General features: G+C 39.1%; 1 long non-coding RNA gene across 1 annotated transcript in view; it reads left to right on the plus strand.

Moving 5' to 3' along the window:
* Nucleotides 1-17,899, plus strand: part of LOC123641741 — a 29,450-nt gene extending 11,551 nt beyond the window's left edge. The window contains exons 2-3 of the long non-coding RNA XR_006736341.1: nucleotides 15,866-15,895; nucleotides 17,868-17,899. This is a non-coding gene — a long non-coding RNA (uncharacterized LOC123641741). The remainder of the gene's footprint in view (nucleotides 1-15,865; nucleotides 15,896-17,867) is intronic.
* The last annotated feature ends 762 nt before the right edge of the window (nucleotides 17,900-18,661 follow it).

Genomic DNA, 18,661 nt, shown 5'->3' on the forward strand with positions numbered 1-18,661 from the left:
CCTGTCGTAGGAATCCTTTCTCCCCCACTCTCTTCTCTTCCCTTGAGCACTGGGGTCTGCTCTAGAACCCAACTTTCATGCCATGAGAGTTTGAATTTAAGAACCTCAGCAAGTCCCCAGAGAGGCTTTGAACTGTTTCTGTATGTTCCAAGGGCTGTGCATTTTCCCTCACTGTCTTCACGGAAGTGAGGTGGGATTCAATTCACTAAAAGAAATAAATAACCGTTTAAGAGCATCCTTGGACTTCTGCATCCTCGGACTTCTACATCCTTGGGTTTTCAGCCATTAAGAGAAGAAGTCCTTTGGCAGACTGTTCTGTGCTCTTACAGGGACCCAGACAGCTCCTGTGGGTATTGCAGGACTTGAGGTGGGGGGCTGGGAGGAACATTCAGAAGTAGAGGAAAGCTCTTTTATTCTTAGAAGAAAGGGAAGCATATTTAGCAGACAAAATAATTGGTTTCCTCTACAGATGGAGTAATTATTTGCCGACTCACCTCACCCCCCCACCCCAACTTCTTTGGTTTTGTTTAGTATATTTTGCATTGTTAACATTTCCTGTTTTTATGTCTGGCTCCTGAGCTCAAATTAGATCTTTTCTTTTTGTTTCTCTGCCTTTCCCCACCTCCAACAGTGCCTTGCATCTAACAGGGGCTTAATGAATATTTTTTATTGGCTGAGAGAATGCAATTAGAGCAAGATGGTGGACTCAGGGCTCTTTAAATTGTCTCAGAGCCAGACACTGTCTTATCATCACCATCTCCTGCTCCTCTACATGAAACTTCAACTCCAGCCACCCAAGGCTTCTGAACATGCCTTTTGCAAGTAGCCCCTCTGGTATGTCCCTGATTTCTTATTCTTGCTTCTCGTGGGAGCCTGGCCTTCTCCCAGCCAGTCCAAGGTCTACCATTCATGCCTTGTGAGGCTTAGCTCAGGTCCTATGTCTGCTGGAAAGCCTTCCTAGGTCACCATATTATGTGTACACTGGCTTTGACTCTTAAATTCTTAACACTTTGTACCAACTATTGGCAAGTAAACAGATTTTGTTACATTGTCCTTATATAGTTTTATACTGTTACATTAGTAACAAGTAAAAAAACTAATAGTTTAATTTTTTTCCTCCAACTATATTGTAAACTCTTTGAAGAACAGACACAATACATTATAGCCTCCAGCGGGGCAAATAGCTTGAGTTATAGGCTTCGAATCTGTCTTTGTTGGTAAGATTGAATTCATTCTTGTTTTCACAATTATCCCATACGTAAAATAGTTAAGAATCTCCAAATATTTGCATTAGTACAGTAGTTTCTTAAATGTATATATTTTCCTTTCATTTTTAAATTAAAGGGATTTGTCAAATGGTTGAGTGGAATATCCCAGACTTTTGTTTTTAAAGATACAACTTTAGAGATGATGAAATCTATTGTGCAGAGAGAAACCAGAGTCAGGCTGCTTATTGACTATGCAGAGCAGCAGCTTCTCGAGAACTGTAAATGGTAATCATTAATCAGACTGCTTTTCCTACACTGTCCTGTGTAGTGGTGGGAATCTGAATGTGATGTGTATAGAAAGCAGAGTGTGTGACAGGAGGTGAGGAAAGGCTGGGCCGGGGAAAGTTTCTGACAGACTGCAGCGTGCAAAGATCAGAAAATACCTAGATTTGGAACAAGGAGGCATTAAATATTCAAAAACAAATCTACCTTTCTGTTTCCTTACCCTCAGCTGCACCACACACCATCTGCTTCTAGGATCCTGCCCCACATCCTGTGCTTTCTAGAATCTCCCTGCTTCTCGCTCATGGGCTTCTTTTTAATCATGATTGTTTCCTTTTTACAAATGACACACAGAGTAGAAACTCCTTCTTATTTTGTGGCTCACAAAATTATGAAAAGATCCTGCCTACAGTTGGAATAAACAACTTTTTGTATTAGAGAAAAATTTCCTTTCAGTTTCTTCTTCTCAAAAACTGTTTACATTAATTGCTAGAAATGTAACATGGATTTTGATATTTGAGGAATTTATAGGATAATAAAAGGTTAAAAAGGAATGGCTTTAGGATATATCTTGTTCAGGTCTCTTATTTTTATAAATTGAATGAAACATCTAAAGTCCACATACCAAAAGAGCAAAAAACCCAGACAGCAGAAGTTCAACACTAATGACCACTATTTTACAACTAAGGTATACATCTTCAATTTTGAAATTCAGTTTAAAATTGTGTTACAAATCCAACAGATAAAATAGTCACCTAGAAACACATGTGATTTTGGCCTGCGTTTTAGTTTACATGGCTTGTTAGACAAAATGTAAATGAATGATCATAGCCTCCACGGTCCTAGGGGCCCTTATTTCAGTAGAGCCCATGTGAGAGGTGGCTGCTTGCACACTAATGAGCCAACAGCCCCAGATCAAGGAGGAATGGCCAAACCATTTTCTCTCTGGGTTTCTCTCTCACTGAAAACCAGTCCATTAACTTATTTTTTAAAATTATAGCTCTGAGCCAAGTGCAGTGACTCAAGCCTGTAATCCCAGCACTTTAGGAGACCGAGGCAGGAGGATGGCTTAAGGCCAGAAGTTTAGACCAGCCTGGGCAACATAATGAGAACCCATTTCTGCAAAAAAAAAAAAAAAAAAAATTAGCCAGGCATAGTGGCTGTAGTCCCAGCTGTAATCCCAGCTATTCTGGAGGCTGAGGCAGGAGGATCTCTTGAGCCCAGGAGTTCGAGGTTGCTGTGAGCTATTCTGACGCCACTGCACTCCAGTCTGGGTGACAGAATGAGACCCTGTCTCTAAAAAAAAAAAATTGTTTCTCTACATTTTATATTCTAATATACTAAAGTGATTTAATGTTAGGAAAAATGCTCTATATTCTTAGTTTTCTCAAAGTCCCTAGGACAGGACTAGAAGATTGTTAATTGTTTTTAGTTTAATGCTGATAGTTACCACCTATTTTTTCTTTTCTCACAACAACAGTTAACATTTCTAGCAAGAACAGTTAACATTTATTGAAATTCTTATCATGAATCAAGTTCTTTGCTTACATCACCACAGCTATTTCAGTGAATGAAGTGCCAGTTATTGTTTCCATTTTACTGATGCTAAACCTGGGGCCCAGACAGGTTCCCCAGCCTGTAAGCTGGGAAGCAAAAATTTGAATCCAGACAGTCTAACTTCAAAGACCACCTAAATAATGCTAGACTGACTCTCCAGGCAGAGCCCTGTGAGGAATATCATCTCTTTCCGCTCTAGTTTCAAACCTAGGAATACACTGACTAGATCAAAAGTGCTCAAAGGGATACTCTTTCCTTTTGGATGACCCGGGGAAAAGAAGAATGTAGTCACGTACATAGATGGTTGTCCCTTTTTAGGGACAGAATAGGGACAGAATTGGGGATTTGTGGCTTTATTTGGCAATTCTACCCATAATTATGAATGCTTCAGTAGTCACCATGGAGACTTGAAGTTCAGTTACAGTTCTTTGCTATTCAGATCAAAATAAGGACTAGAGGGTAACCCTTGTAAGTATTACTGATGGGTGTCCATTGTAAAAATATTTTTCTGTTGGCTGCCTTTTACCTCCCTGCCAAATGAATGACTATGGTGAGGGCCTGAATTTTTCAGGCTAGTCAAATATTCTGTCCTATTTTTCCTCATGATTCCAAAAGGCCAATATTGTGACATTCAAACTGTGTTCCCTTAAAGATAGCCCAAGGGCAATTCCAGAAGCCGTGCAATCCCCTGTGACATACTAAATGTGATTTTTGGTTTGGAAATGTGCTTAGGGTAGAGAAACAGCCTTCACCCGTTCTTCTCAAGACTGACATCTTTAGTCTTAGTTCTGGGGACCCACATTTCATTGCAGTTTTAGATCCGGAACCCTGTGGTTGCTCGGTTCCTGGCAATCGTGGTACATAGCAAGCAGGTTGCAGATAACTGGCTTTCTCCCTAGGGAGTGGGTGCTTTATTTATAGAGGATAAGAACTCAAAATAAAATGAAGGACAAAGCCTCAGTGGTTCCATTCTCTCCCTCATGGTGTTAATAATAAATTAAGGCCCAGCCTTTGGTTCAAAATAGTATTTCCAGAACCTAAACTCCTGTACTCAGTAAGTGGACCAGCTCCTTTTTCAGTGCCGGAGCCTTCTATTATACTCTCTTAATTAGGTTATGTCAGGGTAATGAGGACACTGGTGCCTTTCAGCGGAGTCGGCCAACAATGCTGCTTCCACTGGGCCCAAGGAAACACAGGGGCACGAGGGGGTAGGATTTGGAGACAGTGCCAACCCCACCAGGTCAGGAACCACCAGGGCACGGGGGTGGGAGCACGAGTGCAGTAACCTGGTTCTCCTTTGTCCCTCCCTTTCAAGTCCAAGCGGAGGATGCTGGGAAATCAGGTGGGATACATGCCTAATAACCCTGCCTGACACTTACATAGCATTTACTATCTTCCAGGCACTTTTCCTTAGCCCTTTGAAAATTTGCTCATTTAGTCCTCGTAACTATGCTGTGAGGTAGGGGTTGTTACTGTCCATCTCAATTTATAGAGGAGAAAATTAAATCACAGAGAGGTTCCGTGACTTGCCCTGGGTCACAGAGCTGAGATGTGTGTGGCAGAACTGAGATTTGAACCCAGCTGGTCTAAGAGAGAGATGGTACAGAGCTCCCTGCTTTGCTTCCTGGATCCTAGGGAACTATATTGTCTCTTATCCACTGGACTGTGTGCTCCCAACCCATGCCATTCCAAAGGGCAATGTGACTTGCACCAGGAAGACAAAAGGCCAGGAGAGTCCCCTTTCCGGTGCTCTATGGCCATGATTTCTAGTGGTGCACTTCCCACCCCCAAACACTCCAACAGTACGGAGGTCCCTTTCTCCAGCTGCTCCCCAGCTCAGGCTGGAGTCAGGCCGTCTTTGAAAATAGAGAACGTGGGTAGATAGGCGGCCGGTTCCCTTCTGTGCCAAGCAGGCACAGTGCCACTCCCTCGTGGAAGGACTCTGTCCCTTTTTCTTTCTCTTTGACCCAGTGGGCGAAGGAAGTTGAGTCTTTAGACAATTCCTCATTGCCTTTGAACATTGAGTTCTATTCTAGAGAGATGAGAGTCTGAGTATGTATTCTGGGGTATGTTTCTAATGAACTCTGAAAGGTCAGCCTGCCCTTCTTAGAATAAAGCCTTCCTTTTTACCATATGCATGGCTCTGCTGGCTCTGTGTGTGTGTGTGTGTGTGTGTGTGTGTGTGTGTGAAAAGTGCTGAAAGAAAAGGAAGAAAAAGAAGAAAAAGCCAGACATCTCACTGAGAATATTTTAATAATATTTGAAGTTGGGTCTATCTGTTACCTTGGCAGAAAGCATACTTGATATAGATGCTCAGAAACAAAGTGACTGTCCTGTTCTGAATCGGAGGTGATCTGTTCTCTGTCAGCGTGCCTCTGATTTTACCCATCAGGTCGGACTGAAGAAAGCACATCATGTAAGCTCCTCCAGGAGTGTTCTGAGGACAGCAGCTTGTCTCTGTCCATGGGTGTAGCCTCCCTTTTCCGGGGTTCACCTTACAGGGTTTCTGCAGGCCTAGCTGAATGACACAGTTGTACAAAAGGTACATTTTCTTGCACTGGTGGAAAGAGAGCAACTTTGCTCTCTCAGCCCTATAAAACTCTAATGCCCGGTACAGCAACTCTGCCTCCATCAGAGCAGAGCCAAATGCAACCCCCAGATCCTGGCAAAGTAGAAGCCATTTGTTGGAGAGTCCCTCCGCCCAGGAAATTATGACCCAGATGTTCTGTTGACAGACATATATTCACACATACATTTGTATATATAAATATATATGTGCACACACACACACATGTGGTATAAATGTGGAAGAACTGGATTCCATGTTTATGCCAATAGTACCAAGATGGTGACAGATACTTTCCTTTATAAATGAATTGCGAAAAGAAAAACTACTTAATGAAAATAATAAAAGAACTGAGAATAGCCTTCTCAGTTTCCTTGGTGGAAAGTCATTCTCCCAGATTAACTTGTCTGTTACTACCTTACTGGCTGGTCTTTCTCAGGCTAGAATTCTTGGAATGCCCTTGAATTCATTTCTGTGTTTTGGATGCTTTATGATTGTATATGGCTGACACTTCATTTTATTGCTAGAATTTGGTAAATATTAACAGATTAATGCCTCCCTCCGCCTTTCCTTTCTGTGGACCTCATCCCTCATAACTCCTCTCTGTTCTCCCTGCCTTGGCCCCAGAGACAAGAGCACTTATTGCTTTATTTTATAGCCATCCTGAAAATAGACATCGGCTCCTGCATAGTGTAGTACACAGAATTTTAATGAGTACAAAGCAAGCAGTTCAGTCCTCCACTCTGATATGAGAGGGGTGACGTCAACCTAGCCAGGAAATATTGAATTGATTTTAAAATTGCTCTGAGGGTGAATAAATCGGTGGGACTGTGCATTAGCATGAGACTGCCTACACCCACTCAGATTTCCCTGTTTGTTCTTCTTAACGCCAGAATTATTAGAAACCACCTGAATAGATGCCCTTCAAAATATAAGTCGAAGGATAGGGGAATGTTGATTTTTTTAAGCCTAAATTTTGTAGCTTGCCATTATCCTAGATTTAAAATTGTCAGACATATTATCTTCCAATTTGAGTATTTTCTTTCTAATTTTAGGATTTGGTTCATTTCTTAAAAGTGGGAATGTTGCTCTTTTGCATTGCCTCTTTTGCCCCTCCCTCTTCCCATCTACCTTCTAGTCGGTTCTTGAAGCACGTTCTGGTGGTTTAGCATAAAGGGCACTATATAATGTTTTCTTTGTTTCCCCTTCTGCTGTATGAAATGGAAGGCTCTAGCATCCAGTGTGTGAAAAGCTAGTATTGTCGGCTATTTGCAAGAGGCATTATTCAGTGAGACCCTCTCTAATATCAGAGCCAGATAAACTCTCTCTAAACCAAAACCCAACAAACAATGAAAACCCCAGCCCCAGTGTATCCCCAAATGGACGACAACAACTTCTTTCATCTCTCTAGAATATGGTTAGCTTTTTAGATTGCTACTGTTATAATCAGTTGCTTTTCTTCTTGCAACTTTCTTTACAGCTTCCTGGTTTAGCTAGTGATTAACAAGTTAATTAATTAGAAAAGATTTCTGAAGTTCTTTGAAGAATAAACATAGTACTACTGCAAGGCTGCATTATGTAATATTAAGAAGATGATTTAATTCTCCAAGCTTCTTAACAAAAAGCAAATAAAAATCCCTTTTAAATTCAACTGCAATGACTTCAGAAATTCTGTTAACCTTTTTAGCAACTAACTTTATTAACTTGGCCAGGCCCGGTGTCTCACACCTATAATCCTAGCAATCTGGGAGGCCGAGGGGGGAGGATTGCTTGAGCTCAGGAGTTTGAGACCAGCCTGAACAAGAATGAGACACCATCGCTACTAAAAATAGAAAAATTAGCCCGGCATTATGGTATGTTCCTGTAATCCCAGCTACTGGAGAGGCTGAGGCCCATGGTGACAGAGTGAGACTCTGTCTCAAAAAACAAAGCAAACAAATAAAAAAACTCCTAAAGAACCTAAATGTTTTGATTTTTTGCTTTTTAGTTGATTCCACAAACATTTTTCTGCTGGAGATAATTTCCAATAAATATTCTCTAGCAATGACCATTATTATAAACATTCCTGAGACTACTCTCCTCCCATTCAAGCAAAACTGACCATTTAATGATTTGTTAAACTCCATGATGTATACAAGGAAATACATGCCCTATCACTGGTCCTTAAAAAGCTTATAGCACACATAAAACAATAATGCATAATATAAGGCAGAATCTAATATGTCCAATGAGTGGTGCAGAATGATCGGGAGTTCCTGGGAGTGAAGAGAATGATCTTATTTTGGGTTGTCCTGGCTCCCAAAAGAGCCCAATAGAGGAGGTTCAAACTTTAAGTTGGTCTTCAAAGGATTCTGTAGTCTTTGTGGAGGTGGAATCCATTCTAGGTTGAAGGAAAGCAGCTATATACAGAGATGAGTACCACCTGATACATGCTTAAAAGTTGGTGCACAGACAGGCCTGACTTTAATGCTGGGTTCATTCAAGGTTAGCATAAGTTTGGAAAGAACACCAGCATAAACAACACCTCAAAATACCAGGCTGAGGAAAACTGTATTTAACTTATAAAGATATAGAAGATTTCATGATACCTATTGTTTTCTAAAGAAGGAAATCAAATCCTTTATTTCACCACTTTGGAAATGGCAGAAGAGCCGTCTTGTTGGGTAAAATGATTACCCAACCTAGAGGGCACGAATTATGCCATGATGGAACAAAAGGGAAAATGGGACTCAAGCTGTGTCTAGCAGGGAGCAGTATTGGCTTGCTTCTTCCTCTTTTCTAATAATTACAAGAAGGAGAAAAAAACAACCCAAATCTGTCAAAATGCCTTCTACGTAGCAGTGTTCAATATAGACTGGATGGATATATGAATAAATAACCATTTGGTTGATGAACCCAATAAAATGAACAAGAGCCATCATGTAAAGCCTGGAAGGAAATTGCCTTTATATAACCCACTTTCTGCTTCATTAAAGATTAACTCATTTTTATCTACATATGACATGAAACTGGACAGGGAAATGGATCCTTTTTACTCTACATTTGAAGACAAGCGAAGAGCACAGGGAGCAAAAGAAAATGAAAACAAAACAAGATGAAACAAAAGCCTGACACATCCCACATGTTAACAAGCTAAAAATAATGTATTGCTGATTGGTTGTCCCTTGGGGAAAAGGTAGCTAAACAACCTCTTAAAGAAGGACATTTAAATGTTTTCCAGGTGGCTTTTACTCTGTCAGAACCCATTATGCGGAATAGGGATACATATTTACAGGCTGCTAATACCCAGCTGAAGAGGAACCATACCTGAATTATTTCTAAGTGTCCTGGGAGCCCAGAGGTAGCTAAAAGCATTTCTGCTTAGATGCCACTTTCAATCAATTGCAGCTGTTACCTGAGTTGTCATTAACCCATACTCAGGGAATGGGACTTGAACCTGAATCAAGCTTCTATTCCTTGCACATGAAATTCAGCAAAACAATGAAGAGCTAAAAAAAATATAGTCAGCATTAGTAATGTGATGTGTTGCCTTTTAAAGGCACGAGGTAATGTAGTAATAAGTTTTGGACCAGTTCCTCAAGAGCCAAGTTCGATTTCTAATCTTGACTAATTTTCTTTCAGCTATTCCTGCAAATGTGGGTCTCCCTTCAATGAGGATGTCATTATGATCATTTTACTAGATAATGGTTCATATATTGTTGTTGTTTATAGGTTGTTTAGTAAATTCAGAGGACATGGACTAAGTCCAATTTATTTTTTAATGTAAAATATCATCCGATTTTATTATGCAGGTTGCTTTTGAATGATGAAACTCTTGGGTTGCCATTAGGAACCAAATGCTGTTAAGTCACATAACCTCTCTGATTTTTAGTCTCTTCATCTATTTTATAAAATAAAAAGTTGAAGTAAATGATCTCTAAGTCCTATCAATTATTCTTTCTATTATTTTCTGATGCTGTGACTACAACATGTTTTCTATCAAAACTGGTGGTGTGCTGTGCACCCTAAAAGTTCAAACCCAAAGAATGGTAGCACGTTGGCCTTGGTTCATCAGCCACGCAGCTGAGTGGGATTCAGTGTGACAAAGCCTATTTACTGGTGCACTGTATGATCCCCTTTTCCAGCCATTTGCCTTATTTGGTTAGAGTAGTGGTTTGCAGACCAGCACCATTAGCATCACCTGGGGATTTTTTAGAAATGAAAATTTCAGGCCACACCCCAGACATTCTAAACTAGAAACTCTGGGGTGAGAACCAGCTTTATGAGTTTTAACGAGCCCTCTAGGTGACACTATGTACATTAAAGTTTAAGAACATTGCTCTTGAGGTTAAAGTTGCAGGTTCAAACTCTGAAGTGGCCACTGATTTAATTCTGTACCCTGAACTTAACCCACAATATTATAAATATCCTCCATTGTTAATCAGAGATTGGGGTACACTGTTTGGCCAGATCAGCTCTACTGCAACTCACAGATCTTGAGCAATTGATTTGCATGAAAGTGTTTTTCAATAAGCCTTCAAGAGCATCTATTGCTTTGATCCCAAATGAAACCTTTTCTTCATTGCTCCAGTGCCACCCTGTCTCTGGTTAGTCCTGTTCCCTTACTACATGTTTCACTCATCCTTGGTCCTTCCCACTTTCACACCTTGGCTATTTTCTCTATTGCCCAAAACACATTCTCAATTTTCTTGCTAACAATCCAAATCTGTCAAGACTTGGAGATAACTACCATCTCCAGGAAAGTCTTCCTTAATAACATCCCATAGGTACTTCCTCTTGAATACCCTTAAAATTCATCACCTGGAATAGCGCTCCTCAAATGGAATACTACAACACAATCACCTGAAAGAGGTTTGTAAAATGCAGATTCCTGTGCTCCATTCCAACCAACTCACTGAATCAGAATCTCTAGGATGCAGGAACTGTGCTTTTAACCAGATTCTTAGGAGATCCCTGTGCAGCTATTAATGGATGAGATGTTTGGAAATCACTGAGCTAGAACAGAAGTTAGCAAATTTATTTTATAAAGGGCCACAAGGTAAATATTTTGGGACTGTGAGCTGTATGATCTCTCTCACAACTACTGAATGAAGCTTCAGTCTCAACTTCACTGTTATAGTGCAAAAGCAGCCATTGACATATATACTCAAATGAATATGGCTGTGTTCCAATAAAACTTTATTTATAAAAACAAGGGACAGGGCTGCAGTTTGCTGACTCTTAAGGTAGATTATTATTTAATTTGATAAAATGAACTATAGTGTATAAAGGGATACTTTACATTGAGTATATGCTTTTGAAGTGAACTAATAAATAAAGAAACCCAAAGTAATGTAGTTGTTGGAGCATGATAATTTGAAACAGACAATTATCACACAGTAATCTTAGTACAGTCATGTGTCACTTATCAGTGGGGATACCTTTTGAGAAATGTGTCATTAGCCAATTTTGTTGTTGTGCAAACATGATAGAGTGTACTTAGAACTAGATGATATAGCTTACTACATACCTAGGCTATAAGGTATAGCCTATTGCTCCTAGGTTATAAACCTGTACAGGATGTTACTATATCGAATACTGTAGGCAATTATAAAACAAAGATAAGTATTTGAATATCTAAACATATCTAAATATAGAAAAGGTGCAATAAAAATATGGTATAAAAGATAAAAAATGGTACACTTGTACCTGTAGGGCCCTTATGATGAATGGAGCTTACAGGATTGCAAATTGCTCTGGGTGAGTCAGTGAGTGAGTGGTGAGTGAATGTGAAGGCCTAGGACATTACACTACTGTGGACTTTAAAAACACTGTATACTTAGGCTACACTAAATTTATAAAAACTTTTTATTTTTTCAACAATAAATTAACATGATCTTACTGTAACCTTTTTACTTTATAAACTTTAATTATTTTAAGACTTTTTGACTCTTTCGTAATAACAGCTTAAAATACAAACACATGTACAGCTCTACAAAAATATTTTTTCTTTACATCCTTATTCTATAAGCATTTTTCTATTTTTAGAATTTTTATTTTTTACTTTTTAAACTTCTTTTGTTAAAAACTAAGACACAAACACAGACATTAGCCTTGGCCCGCACAAGGTCAGGATCATCTATATCACTGTCTTCCACCTCCAATCTTGTCCCACTGGAAAGTCTTTAGGGGCATAACAGGCTTGGAGCTGTCGTCTCCTATCGTAAAAATGCCTTCTTGGAATACATCCTGAAGGACCTACTTGAAGCTATTTTACAGCTAACTTTTTTTTTATATATAAGTAGAAGGAGTACATTCTAAAATGATAATAAAAAGTATAGCACAGTAAACACATAAACCAGGAACTTAGTGATTTATTGTCATTATCAAGTATGACGTACTGTCCATAATTGGATGTGCTATATTTTCATATGTCTGGCAGCACGGTAGGTTTGTTTACACCAGCATCACCACAAACACGTGAGTAATGCATTGTGCTAGGATATTGACAACAGCTACGATGTCACTAGGTGATAGGGGGTTTTCAGCTCCATTATAATCTTATGGGAGTACTGTCATATAGGCAGTCTATCATTGACTGAAATGTTGTTATGCAGTGTATGACTATAGATGATCTTGAATAAAATCATGCTAACATCTGGAAACTCTTGGTGGTCTGGGGAGAGTGATAATGGGAAGCATGGAGTATACATCTGAATTTTAATTTGGCCTGCTCATTCCTTGGGTTTCCATCTACAAATTACATTCTACCTAATTCACTTCCCAACAAAGGGTTGGTTGAGGAGTAATTTGTTTAATGTTTAAAAATGCTACAAAGATGCTAAGTGTTGTTTCAGAAAGAAGTTTCCAAGGAAGAGCCAGGAATAAACAGCACTAAAACTGTGTTTTTTGATTCCTGAGCAAAAGCTTTAGTTAAATGTCTCCTGGAAAGTGGCACTTTGCCCCCAACTCAAATGTCACTCTGCTCTACCATTTTTCTCAGGAAAACCTCAAATACATTGTGTGGGTGATATTGAAGGACGTCAGGATCAAAGTGTATTTAAAGTTGCTAAGAGGAAGCAGATGTCCTCTTTAGCTGGGCAAAAGATTCTCAGAGTTTCCAATGAAATATAAACTTCTTGAAGGCCCCACGGGATCATGCCTTAAAATGTTGTGCTTTTGTTTATGCCTCCCATATGCAAAACTGGTTGAAATGTGTGGTTCTGGGAGAGACAGAGGAAAGTAAATGAGCTAGAAACAATAAGGAACTCTATACTTGGAAAAAAAAATGGAACGGATGTTATCCTTAAAGAAAAAAAAAAACTAGGACGAAATTAGAATACTCATTTTCCCTCAATTCTGTTTCTTATATATATCTTTAAAGATCTATCTCTGAATTACCCTGGTTGGCTGGATTACCAATTCATTTTCTTCAAGACTTTCTGCTCTCGTGTTTTTCTAAGTAGAAGTTTTTTTCTTAATTTCCCTGTGGATTATAATTTTTTCACTATAGATGCTAACTAAGAAATAGTTGTAGGAAGGAAAGAATAGTTGGTGACTTTTAAATTTGATCTGAAATCAGTATAAAACTAGTACTTTGAAGAGTGATCTGAATGCATATAATTATATTTTCAGCCATAAAAAAATGTCCAAAGACCTGAGAACTCTCATCACAATGGCATCATCAAGTACTTGACCACATAGAGAAATGCTAAACAAATGTAATGTTTTGTGTGTTTTATTTGCTAAACAATAACTTGAGGGTAATATAAGTCCAGGGAGATGAAGGATCATAAAAGGCTCAAGAACAGCCTAAACATCTGGAATATCCTTGGTTCTTGGATTTTTGAAGAATGATTTATCTGTTGAGGCCACAAGACAGAGTGGCAAACTTGGTTTTCTGTTTACTCTTTCTGGATAAATCAATGAGGGATTAATTGGTCAAACTTGAAGTGCAATTTATAATGACTATGGTGATTTAAATACACAGTCAATGAATTTGGTTTCCCATATGCTTTGTGAAAATTTATTAATTTAGAAATAGATCCTTGTGCCATTAATGGGAACTAAGACAAATATAAATAGATTTAGAGAAAGAAAGGACAGATCTTCTTTGGAAAGCCATAGAGCTGTGAACTTATAGGAAAACTGGATGGCTTGCATTTTGCAGGGTTGAGGAAGAAAAATTTATTTAGACTATACCAAGAAACTACTCTATCTAAGTAATACAAAGGTATATTTGACTATAAGCAGCTCATCTTAGAAACCAAATATTAATCATGTTCTCATGTCCAGGAATGGATGAATTCCTGCCTATAACATGTAAGGGCATAGGGTGGAATTAATGACTCACCTTTGAAATAGTAGTGGTGGGTTACCGGTTTGTCTTTCCATCTCATGTCAAGAAATTGGATGAAGTATTCTACCTTCTCAAGAAGAGTGTCATAGAATTACCAAACATTAGAGCTGGGAGGCACTCTCACTATTCCATTTTTGTAGATGAAGAAATTGAAATTCAAAGAAGATAATTTCTTCTCTAACACTTTTTTTGTTGCTGCTTTGAATAAACATTTATATAGAGCTTTTCAGTTTACAAAGTGCTTCCTTGTTTTTATTTGATTCCTACAACAAACCTGCAATATAAATATTGCTATGATAATAAATTCATTTTATAGATAAGAAAATTAGGGCTCAGGAGGATGAAGTGAAACATCCTTGTCTTCTCCTTCTCGTTATCCCTTATGTCCACTTAATCACTAAGTCCAGGGGAGACTAAATCAATATCACTTGACTCTTCAAATTTTCATATCCTCGTCACTCCTGCTATAGACCAAGCTACCTTGCATTTTTCTCTTGATCACAACAACAGCTCAGTATTGAACCACTTGCCACTAGGTTTGATCCCAACCCATCTCCAAGTATTTAAAACAACGATATAATCATATTATGGCTAAATTTAAAATGTTGAATAATTCCGAAGTGCATGTCAGGAATGCATGGCATAAAATGCTCCTTTAATCTGCCTCTGCCTGTGGGTTTAGCCTCAGCACTTACACTCCTGTTCTCATTCTCCTCTACCACACCCATGCCCATATACTGTTTTCTCTTTTGTAGTTCTCAATGTGACAAGTCACCTGATAATGGGAGAGCAAGAAAGGGAAATAGCTTTCTTTCAACTTTAAGGTGGGAAGACCAGATTCATTGAATTCACTTGAATCTCTACTAGCTAGCATAGTGCCAGATGTTTTATAGATACTCAACAAAGATTTGCCAGATGAATGATTGAAAGGCGGGTTCCTTTATTTCCATTCAAGGCCATGGTTGCAGCATCTCTATTCGTTTATGGATGTCAGGGAGGCATGTTGTACTTTCCCCTTGACATTTAATGATTGAAGTGCAGGTTTCATTTAAGGTTTATTTTTTTTTTTCTTCAAACCTGTTTAATACTCTTCAGTTAGTCTAAACTTTTTAGATATTGGCTGGTATCTCTTATACATTGTGTTAGTCAGGTTCTTCCAGAGAAATAGGACCAATGTAGGGATAGAAAGAGAGAGAGAGAGAGAGAGAGAGAGAGAGAGAGAGGGAGTTGATAAGCCTCTAGGAATAGGTTTATTATAAGGTATTGGCTCACATGATTATGGAGGCTGTGAAGTCCCACCATCTGCTGTCTGTAAGTGGGAGACCCAGGTTGACCGAGGGTGTAGTTTGAAGGCCGGAGAGCTGGAGGGTCAATGGTGTACATTCTAGTCCAGGTCTGAAGATTTGAGAACCAAGAATGCTGAGGGCAGAAGAAGACCAATATCCCAGTTTATGCAGTTAGGCAGAGTTAATGCAAGCTTTCTCCACCTTTTTGTTCTTTTCAGGCCCTCGATGGATTGGATGATGCCCACCCATGCTGGGGAGGGCCATTTACTTTACTCAGTTCACCAATTCAAATGTTAATCTCTTCCAGAAACACCCTCACAGACACACCCAGAAACAATGTTTAGGCAGCTGTCCTGTGGCCCAGTAAAGTTGACACATAAAATCAACCATCATAAAGATATTAATAATGTATACATAGATGTGTATCCCTTAAATAACTTCATCTTTTAGGATATTTAATGAATATACTATTAATTTATTAAGTTGGTATAAGTTGTGAAGTTTGTATAGATAAATAGTAGAAAGTCTTTTTTTTCTGAGTTTGATAGGTATTACTTTTTAAGCTTTACTTGTTATATTCAAATATAAAACATTTTAATGTATGCTTGCTGTTATTAATATATTACAGATGAGGATTCTGTTTTGTCCATTATTTGAGGTGAGAAAAGGAGGACAACTTTTTCATTAGCCTTCCATCTGGTCATATTAACATGAACACTCACCTTTAGCAATGATTACTGAGTTCTATTTTCTGGTAAGCATATTAATGGTGTGTTAATATTTTTCTTCTTTAATCTTTTCAGGAGAGAGGTTTATCAGTTTCTTAATTGACCTCCAATGTGCTTGAAAATGAGGAGTAATAAACACATGCAAATTAATGCCTGTTTATGTTGAACAGAAAAATCCTTTGGGTTGAACAAATATTTGGCTCCAACACTGCCCATGTCATTTGTTCAACTTTTTTAATTAACTTTTTTTGATCAAAGTCATAAAAAACTTGCATGTGCAAAATATAACTGAGAAGTATTTTTGCATTGGTACCCTTATACCTTTGATTTCATTTCATTTACCATTAGGTTGGCATTGATATATCTTTAACAAGCACTTTTTTTTTCACCTCCAAAATGTTGGGCAGCTATGCTAGACTTGAACATACCTCTCTTGATGGTACTGTCAAACAAATGGATGTAAGACTGGCAGGGAAGAAGGAAGGGGAATGTACTCTTGGGATATTAACGTGGAGGGCATGGCCAACTAGGTGAGTGTACCGTAGGGCTGTTACAAAGCTGCACATCAGCCTAGGCCCTCTTGGTTCCTCGGGAGGATTCTCTTGGACTGAGATGGTGATGTGAAGCGTACATGGTGGCAAATCTGGGTGTGGAGCTGACAACTGGTGGAGATAGTGTGTTTTATGATGTATCCTGCATTATTAAAACGGAATATAAGTGTCAGGAAGTGTGGCTCAGTTGTCTTGATGAGTAATTGCACAAATGGCACAAAGCTACTACTACTCATACTCATATCACACTAGGTCCTGAGCTAACTCTGCCAAGCAAAGAAGTGTTTTATTATAGACACCTCCCCTGCCACTGCCCACAGCCCAGACTGTGGGCTTAGAGTGGAATGATTTCCATATTTGAGGTGCACTGACCTAGCTGTTTCTTAGCTATGACACTGATTATCCTTGGTGCCTGCTGCACAACCTCTGATCTGTTTAGCGCCTGCACCAGGCTCTGAATGGCTGTGCCTCCCATAAGTCACGGCACCTCCCACACCTGCTCCTCCATATCGTGTCTGTCTGGCTGGCTGGACATTGTTGTCTATCTGACCAAGTTTGCATTTATGAATCCTAATTTATTGTCTTTATTTCAAACCAAGACAGATCTGTATTGTACTCTACAACATGTCATTTGTCCCAAATATTTACTGGGGTCCTAACGCAGGTACATCCCCCAGGATGACTGCTCCTGCCTGGGTCTCTGACCACTATGCCCTTCAAACAGCCTAATACCTTATCTACCCAGCAGACCTGCAGAGCTTTTGCTGCAATTGAGTCAATAACTCTAGCCTTTGCTCTGTCTGAATAATTAGACATATCTGCCGGCTCCTTGTGGCCTCCTGTCTCCCATATACCTAAACACCCATCATGACTCCTGCCCAAGTTAGTCTAAATTCTGAAGACTCTAAACCCCTATTAGTGTGCTTGGTTTGTTCATTGATTTGTAGGTGACAAAAATGTGTCAAATGGATTTGTCCCTGGAAGGCAGAAAATAATATGTTCTAGAAGCAAGGAAACCTTTGGGAGCTTTAGACAGGAATAAAGGTTTCAGTAGCCCATGAACTTTCTAATCTCACTTTAATGGACATGCTTTTCTTACCTGTCACTGGTTTGCTGCCATCAAAATCTTTGTTGTTATTATGTGTCAGAGCTTTAAAAACTCAAGGTTAGCATCAGGAGTAAAATCATAGGCCAGGCAGATAAATTAAGCATAGGCCTCCTTGGATGTGAGAAATAGATAGGACATAAATGTCACAGGCTGTCTGAAAAGCCTCCATCAGAATGGCTATAGAGGTGGTCTGAGAAGCAATAATTTGTGCCTGTGAATAATAGTCCTTTTTGATGACCCTAGGGCAAGAGGATGACAAGGTGACTGGACTGTGGCATTGCTCTGAGTGGAACAGTCTCCAAGGTGAGATTCGGGAAATAGATAATTTGATTCCCTGGAAAGTTGCAAGCACATCACTGCAGGATGTAAGTGATCTGGAAGTTTTAGGAACAAGCTAAAGACTAGAGAATATTCCTTTGATTCAGCTCATGTTTATTGGAAGGTGCTCTAGGTGTTCTCAACTTCATTATCAAATTATTGTGCCATACCAACAGATATGATTAAGTTACTTTCTCTAATTCAGATTTTCTGAAAGCGAATTCTGAGAAATGCCTGCATCAGTATCCCCTGGTGTGCTTGTAAAAAGGCAGATTTCTATACCCTATCTAAAGCCTGTTAAATGAGAATGTCAAGGGTAGACCTTGTCTTATGTACTCTGAAGTGTGAGACTAGTTTTTGAAGACCATTTAGTTTTGTTCAATCAGGGCAACCTTCTGAGAACCTTTATGCACACACACACACACACACACACACACCCCAGCAGTGGGTTCTATTCAGAACAAGAAACCAGTGATAAAGTTTTAAAGCATTTTGGGGTGTGGGGAAATGTTTTACTCTATGAATATACTTTGGGCCTTTAGGGATTAGAGGATGGGTAACCCTGAAAATCTACTTAAGGGAGGACATGGAGAGACAGGTAGGCAGGTGCATGATAGAAGATCCAGTAGGAGTACCCTGGGGAACCAAGGAGGTTCAGAAGTTCTTTGGGAATTGCAGAGAAAACTAAATGGATATTTATCCTTTGGAGTTCTATTTTT

This window comes from Lemur catta, chromosome 1, assembly GCF_020740605.2.
Source record: "Lemur catta isolate mLemCat1 chromosome 1, mLemCat1.pri, whole genome shotgun sequence".
Classification (NCBI taxonomy): Eukaryota; Metazoa; Chordata; class Mammalia; order Primates; family Lemuridae; genus Lemur; species Lemur catta.